Source organism: Schistocerca gregaria, unplaced genomic scaffold (genome assembly GCF_023897955.1).
Source record: "Schistocerca gregaria isolate iqSchGreg1 unplaced genomic scaffold, iqSchGreg1.2 ptg000248l, whole genome shotgun sequence".
Classification (NCBI taxonomy): Eukaryota; Metazoa; Arthropoda; class Insecta; order Orthoptera; family Acrididae; genus Schistocerca; species Schistocerca gregaria.
In genome coordinates, this window is record NW_026061757.1 from 1,074,573 (window position 1) to 1,089,702 (window position 15,130).

The following is a 15,130-nucleotide window of genomic DNA, read 5'->3' on the forward strand; positions in this document are numbered from 1 at the left end:
ACGATAAATTTTATAAATTATCGACAAGTACGCCAAAGAAGAAGCAAATGGCTCTGAGCACTATGGGACTCAACTTCTGAGGTCATTAGTCCCCTAGAACTTAGAACTAGTTAAACCTAACTAAGCTAAGGATATTACACACATCCATGCCCGAGGCAGGATTCGAACCTGCGATCGTAGCGGCCTCGCGGTTCCACACTGCAGCACCTAGAACCGCACGGCCACTTCAGCCGACAAAGAAGAAGAGATAGAACTACAGTGGGCATGTTATTCCAAGAACTCTTGCTCTTATATTGAAACGTCCCCTCAGAAAAATTTATACAAGACTGTGCTTATATGAAACGTCCCCTTAGAAAAATTATACATAACTGTGCTTAAACTGACTCACAATATTTTTAGCGCAACGCAATCTGACTTCCAAAAATCCCTACGAAAGAAAGGCCCTGACTAACATTAACATATACGTTTCACAAATCACTTACCTCACAAAAATCTTCGTTACTCAAGGTACTGCAATACAGCGAGCGCCACTACTGCCAGCTAAATAAAAGATTTAAACTACGGCAGTCACTAACTACTGATAGGCACAGTTAGCAAATGAAAGATTGTAATAGAGAACAAACAATGTATTTCCCTTCATAGTCATAATATATATATCAGCTCATGACACCAATTCTTACAAATTTCAAAACTCCGCCATCTCTCTCCCCACGTCCACCACTGCTGGCGGCTCACCTCCAACTGCGCAACGCTACGCGCTGTTAGCATCCAGCTGGGGCTGACCAACACTACAATGGCAGACAACAATGCCGACTAAACACAGACTGCACACGGCACAGCCAGTGATTTTTTCATACCGAGCGCTATGTGGCGTTACCAATAAGAAAACCTAAACAGCCTACTTACAATATGCATAAACTATCTTTCCTTTGTCTTTCACTTATCTTATCTGTTTGGATTCGGACCCAAGAGGACGTTCTTGTGTAAAGCTCATCTTTCTGTACCAGCTGATAATTTAACTGTGTAGACACATTGACTCACATTCCCTTTGATCGTAGAATCCCGGTACGTGGATTTTTTAAATTGCGCAAACAATTGTCCGAAAACTATAGTGGCCATTTTGTCAAAAGAATTTGTGTATGTGGTCAGTCAATTGGTAGTCTGATACCTGGATTGTCTTAAGTAGATATGGGCCTTCACAAAGAATTTTCATTGTTAGGTGCCATCTTAGAAAAATCTTTAACATTTTTCTTTAGCAAATGTACGAGACGTGCCGTCGATTAGGACAATTACTCTTATTTCAGATCCTACGAGAACGGAGGCAGCTACTAATAATTTAACAATTTTACTTACAGATTTTCTTTATATAACGAATTAACATCCCATGCAGTAAAGGTCTGGTCACAGGATTCCAGTTCCAATATAGGATTTCATTTGTAGATGCTACTCTTGTTATCTTACATTGGGGAATCGAGACGAAACCACGATATTAAGTTACGTACTGCAGTAGTGTACATCGAACAGACTTGGCAAATATTCTCTGGTGCAATAAGCACACGACTTCTCACGAGCCTGGAATAATATCTGTAGTGTTGGGTGAATAAGAAAAAGACAATTAATTATAGACGATTACGTAACTACCCTGAGAACTGAGCTAGTTTACTGAGTGCTTACACACCTCGGGCTAAATTAAACAACATATTACACTGTTAATAATATTCCTACATTAGTTATTTCTCTTTTATGCTGAGCCATTGCATTAATGTGTGTTTCTATTTTATATAAGTCACGGCACATATTCATTCTATTACATTACACTGATAGAAAAGAAGAAGAGTCACAAATAAATTTTATTTTATTACATTACATCGGCGAACATGCTCTTGGGTAAACACAGTGTCTCGAGTGGTTCAAATTATCAACATTGCAAGATCACAGGTTAATGTACGTGGAAGGTAAGCCATTGAAATGTGAAATGCTGGTGCATTAATAAAGGGTGTAACCGCCAGAATGTTGTATGTAAGCGTGAAGTTGTGTGTGCATCGTGTTGTACAGGTGCTGCATGTCGGTTTGTGGGACTGAGTCGCGCGCCTGTTAATTTAATATTTATACTTAAAAAATTAAGTAAAACAATCAACTTTTAAAAAATTAAATTTTTTCTTAAGAAACTAGATTACTTGGTCAGGAAATACAACCGCGATTAACGCTGTTTGCGGATGAGGTTATAGTTGTCGTCTAATGATGTCCCATATGTGCTCGACTGGAGACATATCTGTTAATCGAGCAGGCCATCGCAACATGTCGATACTCTGTAGAGCTTGTAGGGTTACAAGTGCGAAATGTGGGCGAGCGTTATCGTGTTGGAAAACACATTCTGAAATATTGTTCCTGAATGGGAACACAACTGGCCCAATTACCAGACTAACATAACCTGTGCACAAGTTTGCAGTTAGATTATGTGAGATAATCACGAGAGTGCTGCTAATGTCAAACGAAATCAGCTACCAGATTGTAATCCAAGTGTACGTAAAATGTGTCTAGCAGGCAGGCAGGTTAATTGCAGGCCCTCAGCTGGCTACCTTCTAACCAACAAATAGCCATCACTGGCACCAAGCCAGAAGCAGCTATCACCAGGAAACACAACAGATCTCCACTCTGCCCTCCAATTGGTTCCCACTTGTCACTAGTAAAGCCGCAAATGGTGGTAATTTGGGTTCAGTGGGATTCACGCTACAAGCCATCTGACTCGAAGCTGTCCTTGAAGTAACTGGTATGTAACAGTTTGTTGTGCCACAGTGGTGCCAACAGCTGCTGGAATTGCTGCTGCAGATGCAGTGGGATGCACCGGAGCTGTACACGCAACACAATGGTCTCCACTCTCCTTAGTGCCATGTGGCCACCCTCTTGTGTCCGTACATTCTCGTGATCACTACTGCCAGAAATCGTGTATATTGGAAACTTCTCTGCCAAGTGTTTCTACGCTGTCGCTGAAAGAACATCCACCTTCTTGTACAAACTCAGGCAGGTGTTGCCATTGGCGTCTTTGTCACCTTGAAACAGTCCTTTACTAACGTCAACTCACAATGCCCAATCCCAAAGGTAACTAATGGCCTAATTTTCATCCTCATAGTATAGTTACTAGCACCGCTGTCATGCGAGGAGCCCCAAATTTTAATAGACACAATGTTTCAGATGTAGAAAAACCCCTACCAACTTTCGTTTATGACGCACAACTTCTTCTTGGTTATGTGATTTTTTTCCATCAGTGTATTTCAGGATTAAAGAAGACCACTCACTGAAAAGCAGAAGTGTTGAGTTGTCGATGAGCACACACAGAAGAAAGAAAACTAACTAGTTTTAGGAGTTATCCCTTGAAGAGTTAGACTACAATACACAAACGTAAAACACACACAGACAGAAGTGCGCGAGCGCTCATGCCCCTTGCATGGTGTAGGCTCAACTGACAGTGCCAGTGCTGTTTTGCCACATGTCGATGGGTGAATAACAAAGTTGAACACCTGGTGGCAAAACATTCAACTGAGCCCAACATGCTCAATTTCGGTGGCTGCTGCGCAACACAAGCCACCTTGATCATTCCCTCCACCAGCAGCTTCTCTGAACTAAACAGATGGGAGTTATACTTACAACACATCCTCTGCGCCGTGAATCATACTAGCCTCAATCTCAGGCTCCCAACAGTTTACACTTCCTCCGTCATGTCACTCAGTACTAACTCATGTCCGCAAACTGCCTTCAGCATGCCGCATCCCATAGACAGACCACCTTCTTCCAAATCCCTAGCCACCCTTCTCCAGTCCCTCTCCATACGTCCCGCCTCCCTCTCTCTCCACTCACCCCATCTGACACTACTCCCATCACAAACAGCCCACCTGCTACAAAATAGCATAGGCCCTGTGACTGTCCATATGTAGGAGCATAGTTGTGTGTATGCATGTGTATGTGTGTGTGTGTGTGTGTGTGTGTGTGTGTGTGTGTGTGATTAGCTTGTCGAAAGAGATATCCGAAAGTTATCTAGTTTTCTTTCCTTGACGTGTGCCTACCGCCACCTCAATGATTCTACTTTTCCGTGAGTGGCCTCCTTTAAGTCTAAAGTATTTTGGTTTTATAACTCTTAAGTAGTGTGGCTTTTTAAATAGCGCGCCATTTCGTGACACACTTTTGTCGAGGGCCCTGGGATCTTTGCCTCCTAGTAGTGATAACCCTTGGTGTGCCGAAGCCAACGAGATAGGCTGGAGGGGCCATGAGTGGAGTCTACTGTGGCCATGAACTTCAAGCAAACGAGGTGATAGTAAAATATGTCTATGGGAATTGGTAGTATCAGGTGCATGTGTTATTGTACTATATGGGTGTGCAGCAAAACTATGGAAACACCAAAAGTGCGACACATTACCGGCCTGTAAGAAACCAGTTCGTATTCAACAGCCTCCAGTCTTCTCAGAATGGATCAATACAAACCTTGTATAGTTTCCAAAGGAAAATAATGCCAGGTTCAGATAACAATGATGGAGATGGATAGCGATTGCACACGTCTCTCCAAAGTAGGCCACAAAGGCTCAATGACAGTTAGATGTGATGAGTGTGGTGGCTAGGAGAGATGTGAAAATTCATCCTCATACTCATCAAGAAATCCTGGAGGCTGGAAGCTGTATGAGCAGGGGCTCCTTTGTCTTGTGACACGACATCCTTATTGGGGAACAAACTTTGTACCATGGGATGGACCTCATCAGCCGAGATGGTCACATAAACCTTGCAGTAATGCGACCTTCCACATTAACCATGGGACCCATGAAATACCACTATGCTGCCCAACTAATCACCGGACCCCCGCCATTTTTCACTCACAGGATGAGAACTTGGCCAGATGGTAAAAACAGTGTGCATCCGACCAAATGACATTCTTTCATTGCTCCATGGTGCAGGCATTTTGCTTTTGGCAGCACCTTTTCCTGTGATGGGAATTTTTTACGCTCATGAGTGGTTTTGAAATTCCAGTTCGCAGTGTAATTTCCTGTTTATGGAGCACGCTTCGTGTTGTTTTGTGCTGAGACGGTTCGCGAGTGCGACATTCACGTTCTGCAATGACTTTTGCAGCTGTCGCCCTCTTATTTTTCGCCACAGTACTCTTCAATGACTGTGTGTCACGAACATTCAGTACACATTTTTGCCCACCCTGTGACATACCACCGGCCGCTGTGACCGAGCCGGTCTCGGCGCTTCAGTCCGGAACTGCGCTGCTGCTGCGGACGCAGGTTCGAATCGTGCGTCGGGCATGACTGTGTGTGATGTGAATTAGGTTTAAGTAGTTATAAGTCTAGGGGACTGATGACCTCAGATCTCCCATAGTGTTTAGAGCCATGGGAACCATTTTGTGACTTAGCGGGCGATATTTTCCCGCTTTTCCTAATGCAGAATAAATCTTCGAAACAGTGTCTCTTGAAACACCAAACACTTCAAATGCCTCGGTTAGAGAAGCACACACCATACGACTGGGAACAGTTTGCCCACAATCAAATTCACTTGGCTCCGATATAATGAACTCATAACTAGACAGAACACTGTTGAACCATGACTGGAACTTGCAACCCGTCGAGGGCATTGCAGATGTGCCTTTCCTGAAAAAATATAACAGCATAATGTGCAGGCTTTGCTAGCTTCTACATTTACATTCAGGCACGCATATATCACTGTATTTTCATATTTCTGTTCAACACCTGCATCTGAAGTGAAACAGCGCAGGGACGTGACTGCTTACGACGATACGACGTTACTGTCGTGGAATTCTGATCAGCAGCCGGTACTGCGGATATTCCAAACCAAGCTACTCAATGAAAGTTTGGCGCATCTCTTTGAGGTTACTTCAATGTCCAGGAGAGAAATTGGTGCTCTTAGATGATGATGTTTGGTTTGTCGGGCGCTCAACTGCGCGGTTATCAGCGCCCGTTGAAATTCCAATCTCAGCACTTTCAAGAATGATGATGAAATGATGAGGACGACACAAACACCCCGTCATCTAGAGTGAGGTGTAAACCCCTACCCCGCCGGGAATCGAACCCGGGATCCTGTGCTCGGGAAGCGAGAACGCGTCCGCGAGACCACGAGCTGCGGACTGTTGTGCCTAGAGGCAGTTTACTGAACGAAATACAGATTGCAAGCGCTACGTGCTCACTGTTATCAGCTGTGGACTACATGATTGCAGACTATGTTTCAAGTGAGTCAACTGCACATAGCTTCTGTCCAGTTAACTAAATCGGATCCCAGCCGGTTCCATCCGACTTGGCTACAGTCATTACGGAAGCAACTAAGTAGGCACTAGAGTTGATGGAGGTGGTTGGTATTGTGGGTGTGGTGTGTGAATGGGACATCGCCCATTCGTAAGGAGTGGTCTAAAGGCCGGAAAGTTTCGCTAGTGTTGCTCTGAGAGATAAAGTTAATACCTTAGCACGGAGTCACTTTAATGTCTAGTTGTCTTTGATAAGAGACTAGTTTTTTAAATAAGATAAACATTGTTTATTTTGATGTTTCTCGTCGACAAGTGCGCTGTAGGCTCTAAGTTAGGTCTGCAGTAGTGCTCATCTGTGTTTTGAAACCAGTTTTTATATATTTTGATGAATTTAATGCATGGTATAAAAGATCGATCCAGAAATATTTAATATGAAGTTCCGTTGTGCTTCGAAACTGCCTTTTGTACTCGAAATATAGCGTATTTTGAGGAATAATAAAAATTTTTTTTTTTTTGCATAATTCGAATTTTCGAGGCCTGTAAATACACATCTGTGCATCTGTTTCGGTAAGTAATCTTAATTACGAAATATTGACTCTGTCATCATCTTTGGCGGTACAACATCTCTTTGGACATCTTTGGTTTTGTTGGGTGTAAACAGAGGAAAAGTTCCCCTTGTGCATTTCGAGATTGTGCAAGGTAAATGACATGTTGCAATAAAATCGACAGAAGAGTGTGTGTGAGTGTGTGTATTTTTATTAGATGGTGATGTTATTTTATAGTTGACTTTAGGAAAAAAAATCTGCAAAGATTTAGAGAATCTTTTGACATCACAGTTCCGATTGACAAATATTAATGCTTTCTTAAAAAGTTCGTTTTCATGTTTGACCTCTACTGCGGCCAAATAAAATACATATAAAAAGCAGTATTATGCTGTTAGTAACATGCATTAGGTTTTTCTACAGTTAAACATGTTGCTCTTATTTTTTCCCCTATCAAATGGTGCTTGCTAATGTGTTGGATTTCTGGAAAACTTGCATGAACGTTATGTGACAATCCATTCTATGAACCACCAATAATATTTCCTCAAACAGAAATGGCAACGTCCTTTACGTGTTTGAGTTGTGAAGATATCGTTGTCATACCTGACAAGCACCACAGAACAGTTTACATGTGATTATTTTTAAACTGAGTGCGTATTGCGACTTTCACCTAAAGCGGTTGTAAATAAAAGAGTTAATTACATTCTTCCAGTAGTTGACTTAATCCAGACTACGTATTTGTTTGTATATCTACCTCTTTAGCATAGTATAAGTAACACGTATTTTCTGCCTGATCAAATTAGTTCCACTGTGGCGATCTTTTAGGCCACACTTGCAATCTCAGCTATCTGTCTAGCATTTTACACTTTTAGCCAAATGGAAATAGCACTGATGGACTTACATTCTACAAGAATGTTTCAGGGCATCAGTCTGACTTTTACGTGTCTGTGCGTGAAAAATCGCATTGTGACAGTTGACTTAAACAATGCACATTTTTGCACTGGCGAGGTGTTATAGCAGACATTTTACAAGCTGCATTAATACTGTGTGACTTGACAAGGACCATAGGGCACTTTAGATGTGGGATATAGTAAATCTGTGTCTCTGTTGTACCTTTCATCGTGTATGGTAAAGAAAAAATATGAACATTCACGAACGCACCTTAACCTATAAGTTTCTGGTATACATACGCACATGTATATATACATAAATATATATAGAGTGTCACATTTATCTTGACCACCCTAAATAACTGTTTGTACAGATGTAAATTACCAAATGTTTCTTTAGCCGTCAGGGGGACTTCAATCAGCATGATTGCCTTCGTTGTAGCTTTGTTTTTTTACAAAGAAATGAACAGCGGTATGACTTTTTTAAATGGCATTCTGTATTTTTTATTCGGCAAGTCATTTTCTCTCCTAAAGACGTATTAAAATTTTATCACAATGTACCATTCACTGAAACATAACTTTATTAACTACATAACACAACATTGACTTTGAGCCCGGGATCACAAACTCGTCCACTTGCTGGAATTGTCAGAAATTAAATGAGAACCAAATATACCCGGACGGAGTGGCCATGCGGTTCTAAGCGCTTTAGTCTGGAACCGCGTGACCGCTACGGTCGCAGGTTCGATTCCTGCCTCGGGCATGTATGTGTGGGATGTCCTTAGGTTAGTTAGGTTTAAGTAGGGGACTGATGACCTCAGATGTTAAGTCCCATAGTGCTCAGAACCATTTGAACCATTTAGAACAAAAAAAAAAAAAAAACAACACAAAATTGACCTTGACTCTCCTGTACCATTGCCCAGGAGCAGAACATTCAAAGGTGCTCAAAGTGGTGACCCTGGACAGCGTTTCACTGGTGCACTCGCTGAATGAAAGAATTATTTACTGCTTCCAGTGTTGCCTGCTGAAGAGAATTACAAGCAAGCACGATACGTCCGTGCATGTTGTTGGAATATTGTGATAGACACCGCCTTTAATGCATCCCCCCACCAAAAAAAAAAAAGGACTCCTATGTGGGTGGGTGTCTGTGTGGGTGTGTAAATTCTGCAGGTTACACTCTTATACAGATTTAATTTCGAGATGACATTTATGCTGTGACGATTGAGATGATTTATAGTGATCGATTAAATAAATTCAATGTAGGTGTGAAGCAGTATCTAGTCTGTCATAAAACCCTTCCAGAATACATAAACGTTGCTATTATAGTGTTTTACTAAGTTACTAAATCAAACTTGGAAGAGTCTTTCGTCGCAGCTCGCCAGTGACCCACCGAATTTAGACAACAACTAAGGCGTGCTTGTTATTAATCACTTTTGCCATCAGCGATTATATTATACATATGGCTACTGACAACTTACACCCTTTACGTAATTTTCTGGGTAAATAAGTTTGAACATGGCGCAAATAATTAGGATCATTTGTATGCTTTTGAGCAAAGAGAGGATGTCTGCTATGAGACTACAAAGTGATTGATTGTTTCATTTTGTCGACTATAAAGTACTGGAATGTAGGTGATGGTATGATTGGAAGAGTCGGAAGGGTGGAGGGAAGGGGTTATGAATCCAAACTTGGCCAACTGAACCAGTCAAGATTTTTTATTTTAATTTTAATTTTTTTTTCAATTTCCCACCAACTCAAATGCGTTGAATTTTATTGGCTGTTAGATTTTAACGGTCTCTAAATATTGGGCTGTTGGCCTGTGATTGCCTGAGAGGAGGGTAGAATGATTGGGAGGAAGAGAGACAGTAGTGGGGTGTTGCTTGTCATGTGAAAGATGAGGGGGAGGAGGGGGAGGGCCGTGGGCCCAACCATTTTTGAGTGTGATGCCACTGTCCCTGCATATAGGCAACACAAAGAGCAAAATTTAAAGTGGGTAATAGGACCTATTAGCTCTTCTGTTCAGTTTATCCAATAAATAATAATGATGGAGTCGAATTAAGTGATAGTCTGAGATTAAGAGTTTGGCATACTGGCAACATCGTGGTGGGCAGTATTCAGATTTTCATGCTTAGTATATGAAATTCTACGAATAACAAAACCATAATGCTAAAATTTCAAATCAATAACTTCAGTACTCCGGAGATATAAATTTTTGCCTAAAACACATAATAACTCTGCTGACATTGTGAAACCAAGTTAGGGACTATAATGTATTCATGTATAGTACCAATTGAAGCTACAACCAAGATAAGTCCACAAAATCTAATTTTCTGAAATTTCCTTCTTTAATTTCATTGCCACAGATTTCTGACGTATTTAAAAGTACATTGAAACATTGCTATTCCATTGTTGTTTGCTTGTGTGTATGTTTTGGAGAGACTGAGAGAGTTAATGTGATATTTTATTAAAACTATGTAAATGTAAGCGTGAGAAAGTTTTCGTGTAATGGAGGGATGTGTTACGTCTGTCCGAATGACCAGCCAATAGGAATTCAGCATTTGCCGCGTGTTTGAGTAGTGCTTTGTATCTCAGCTCTATAAGTTAAGATAGGCACTCGGAGGCCGTCTTATGGTAAACACATATAATAAATCGAACTGATCAAGTTTGTGCCAAAATGAATAAATCCGCTCGTTTTGTCGGTTCTCATGTATTTGTAAAGCGACTGCAACGATGAGTACTTTTAGAAAGTTTGAACTCTGTCAATGATTTATTTTAAATTTTTCGAGGAAACATTTCAAGTTGTACATATACTCCGCGTGACGTGTTTCTTGCAAATTACGAGACGGCGAGTGCTTCTGTACAAGAAGACTACTGAACGACTGACTGTGTTAACTTGTAAGTAGTCGGTACAGTGACTTTTTACTACGTTTAAAATATCGGGTCGGACTAAATACCTTCTGGCTGCTTTTGGGTGTGAACTTGTTACAGAGACTGTCAGTAACATTACATGATTAGTGTCGGGATATTAAATAGAGATTTGATAGCCATTTTTCTTTTTCTGGGACAATAAACCAACTAGGTGGACAATTTTAGACACTTTTTTTCAAACGAGTCATGCAAGAATCCCGAATACTTTTATTAACTTTCAGGTACTGCCCATAGACTGGAGTTATGTGGCTTTTGTGTGGTAGGTACATAGCCAAATTGTTGTGAACGCCGTTTCTGTCGGCTAAACCAGTATCTACCATCGCAGAGTGAAGGGGCTGACAACCTGGAGTCTATTCAGGTAGGTGGACTGACTGTAAATGGCACCGAGAGAGCAAACCGGCCCGCGGCAGCACTTCTCCAGCCAAACCGTTTAATGTCTCTTACCAGCAAACAAGCAACATTCAGTTAAAGATAGTGCATTTTCATAGTGACACAGCATGTGTTGCATTTTGGAAATTCTTCATGAAGCACGAGGAAGCCATTTCCAGCTACTCTCTTTCCAAAACAGTCAACAATATCCTCACCAGTGACATATTTGGCCGCCGGGGAACTTCGTCTGATGTCGCTGAATTTTCATCAGAATCCTGCTTGACTGCTCTGTTTGTATTTTCGTTGCTGTGAATAATCTTCTGCGGTTTACCTAACAAAATAACACCTTCCCCGGATGTTATGGACAGGCCTCTGTGCTGGGAACGCTCCGTGCATGATCTGCTATGTACTTTGCGGGTCGGAACAGATGAGAAAAGTATGCTGAATTCTCCTGATAGGTAAATTCTTAGAAGCAATCCCAACTGAGTCTCTTTACCTAGAGCTGTCAGTGTAAACCACTGTGTCATTACAGTCCAGCTTAAAACTCGTGGTGCTAAATGTAAGTTATTGTGTACTGCAAACTCTTTAGCCGGGATTATGGGCAATTCATCGTTAGTCGCTCTTTTGGAAGGTAGGCTATGACGGGGGGCCCTGGTGGTTCTGTGACCGACGTAGCAGTCAGGAGCTGCTGTTTTACAGAAAGTAGTGGCTCACAAGCGGAAGCTAGAGGACTTGATCTGTAAGGGTCAGTCGATAGTCTGATTATCACACGGCGTACTGTATCCAACATATTTAGAGTGGAGCTTAAACTCAAATCCTACACCTCTACACTAGTCTGGACTTGGCGAATGACATAAAAGTGCTTTAGGTTCAAAAATGGCTCTGAGCACTATGTGACTTAACATTGAGGTCATCAGGGCCTAGAACTCAGAACTACTTAAACCTAACTAACCTAAGGACATCCCACACATACATGCCCGAGGCAGGATTCGAACCTGTGGCCGTAGCGGTCGCGCGGTTCCAGACTGAAGCGCCTAGAACCGCTCGGCCACTCCAGACGAGTGCTTTAGGCTGTATATGTATGATACGAAGGACTTTGCACTGATACACTATAATATGTGGCATTCATTAAGTGCACTCATTTTTTTTTATTTGCTTCCGTGAATGCTCCATTACCGGTGGAGTATTGTGCTATCAAAAGACATTATAAATGTGATGGATCGTACTAAAATGAATGTATAGTGTTCCATGTATTGAAAATTTGAAACCTGCCTTTTTCCCAATCACCACTCTCTGAACAGCCAACTGACGTGTTCTATAGTGCCTCCTGTTAATAGATTATTTTGTTGCAGAGCTGTGTCAATTGATGCTTCTCATTTTTAACACTCTACGCTGATGCTGTAACAACGCCCAACAACGTTGTAGGATGGCTTGTGTGCAAAACGTAGCTCTTACTGTTGAATGATACTAAAATAACGCTATATTAATAAGAAAATAGTCTGGAAACGCGCGACCGCTACGGTCGCAGTTTCGAATCCTGCCTCGGGTATGGCTGTGTGTGATGTCCTTAGGCTATTTAGGTTTATGTAGTTCTAAGTTCCAGGGGACTACTGACCTCAAATGTTAAGTCCCATAGTGCTCAGAGCCATTTTGAACCAATAAGAAAATACTGAATTTCGAAAGGTGTCTCTGGACTTCTCATGAAAACTTGTTTGTTCTGCAATAAAACTAAGAATTCCTCCAATTAATACGACCGAAATAAGAAAATAATATGAAGGTGATATGACAATTTTTAGTTTCATTTTTCTCGTGGCTTTCCTGTTTTTCCTCATCCAACAGGTTGCTTTGATAGAAAGGTGCCCAATGTTGAAATAATCGCACTGCTAGCTCTCTGGGAAAATTAGGGGCAACTGAAATTCGTACACAGGTGAACAAGAGCTTTGTATAGCGAGTGAAATGCTCAATGCAATTATCTACTCCGACAGCACTCGAAACGTTGTAGAGGATGGGAGGGAGGGGGGCAAACCCAGCCCATTAGTTTTTGATCAATGAGCAGCTATAGAGACTCTCCACACGAGTGGTTTCAAATGCATCAGCTGGCGGTTCTCTTTGCTTTTTGCAGAAGCTTTCACATCCAATTAGATGACTATAAACGGTGGGAAAATTTTAACAAACGTACCATTCTACTAGTTGCGCGTGATGAAATGAAAGCTCTTCATTACAAGCTTATTATTGCGTAACATCAACCAGTCGAAAGATGCCCTGCACCAATCGAGCCACTTGTTGGGTGCTGCATAGTTACACGTGCCGGAACGCGTGTTTTTGAAACGATTAGTGCTTGCCAACTGGGAGGTCGACGGAGTCTCCTTAATGTCCATGAGTAGGTCAGAGCGTGTACTTTACCCGTTATGGTGGCGTGGAACGTCAAAATTCATGCTGATGCTGCCGAACAGTTCTTCAAATCCTGAGGTTCCATAGATATTTCTTCTCGGTAGGCAGATCGGTGTTGCGAACACAGGGGTTATTCCTCATCTCAAAACAGGACTTCATCGAGTTAAATTATTCCACGTAATTAACTGCTTATCTGCGGTCGTGTGTAGGACTGGATTCAAAGAAGCAGGAAATGAGAAAAAAAGTCATCTGGAATTGTATAGCACTTTACTTTTCAATACTGTCCTCGACATTGTAAAATGGTGACAAATGTTCAAAATGGTCAAGAAAATAAGTGTGATTTATAGCGAAAGACGGATAATATATATAACACAGGAGTCAAGAGGGGAAAAATGAGAATGGAAGTGCTCCGACGAAAGACGAAAATTGGAATAAGTCCAACAAACATTTAGGGGATGTCGGTGCAAATGCTACTGTGAAATGAATACGTTGGCACACGCGAGGAATTCATAGTGGTCATCATCAAACCAACCAGAAGACTGAAGATCCAGAAAATATGCAATGATAACAATAAAATAACAAAAACGAACGTTATGTGTTCGAAAATACACGTGTCTGCACATGTGTGTAACCATACCCAGGAGCTGGGCCACATTCAGTACCAGTTTTCCCCACTCCGGTTCTTGTCACACACACGGAGACTCTTTAGCATTTTGCCAGTAAGTTGGTCGACACACATCTGTCGAAGACTGTCGCTTCGAGGCGGAACATCAGTAGTCATCCCTGACAAAGATAAGCGAATTCGACAGTCGCACGAAAAGCCTGCCGAAAACATGACTGACCCAACCTCACGTTAATGCGTTAGGTTGCTTCCCTGACACGTACATCAGTACCTGATATCCTCCTCGCTCTTCCGCAAGAATCATTATGCAGCAAACAAAATCTGCATTCTAAGAAGCGTTGTATTGTTGTTGGTAATGGGCGCGTAGGTGACTCAATGATCGTAGGGAGATGGTTGCATACCGTCTGGTTCAAGAAAAAACTCAGTTGCGTCTCAAAAGGCAGCACATATTAATGTACAATGAATGAGACGAGTACTCTACGTGACTGCTCAAAAGCTGGCCGAATTCAATTTCCTACTATGTCAGTGTTTTGCTTTTGATAGCCTTTTACTGGTAAAGGCCGTGTGTAGTCCGATTTCTGTATTAAATAATACGCAATGCTTTGGTTGGCAAAAAACGAGATTTACTACAGACACCAACAGGTTATACCACCCTTAGTAATGTGGCTACCTACTCTTAGGTTAGGTTTGACCGAACTTGTATCTCATGGCGGCACACTCTTGGTTGGGTATCATAGGAAAGATGTCACACGCTCGTGTTGCCTAGAAGCCGGACCAGACCAATATCGTCACAATCCAAGATGGCAGACATTGACATTGTTGACTGGAATGCTCTTTTTCAAATTCTGAAGGAATCAAGGGTAAAATACAGGGAGTGAAAGGCTATTTTAAATTTCTACAGAAACCAGATGGCAGTTATAAGAGTCGAGGGATATGAAAGGGAAGCAGTGGTTTGGAAGGGAGGGAGACAGGGTTGTAGCCTATCCCCGATGTTAGTTAATCTGTATATTGAGCAAGCAGTAAAGGAAACAAAAGAAAAATTCGTAGTAGGAATTAAATTCCATGGAGAAGAAATAAAAACTGTGAGGTTCGCCGATGGTATTGTAGTTCTGTCAGAGACAGCAAACGACCTGGAAGAATAGCTGAA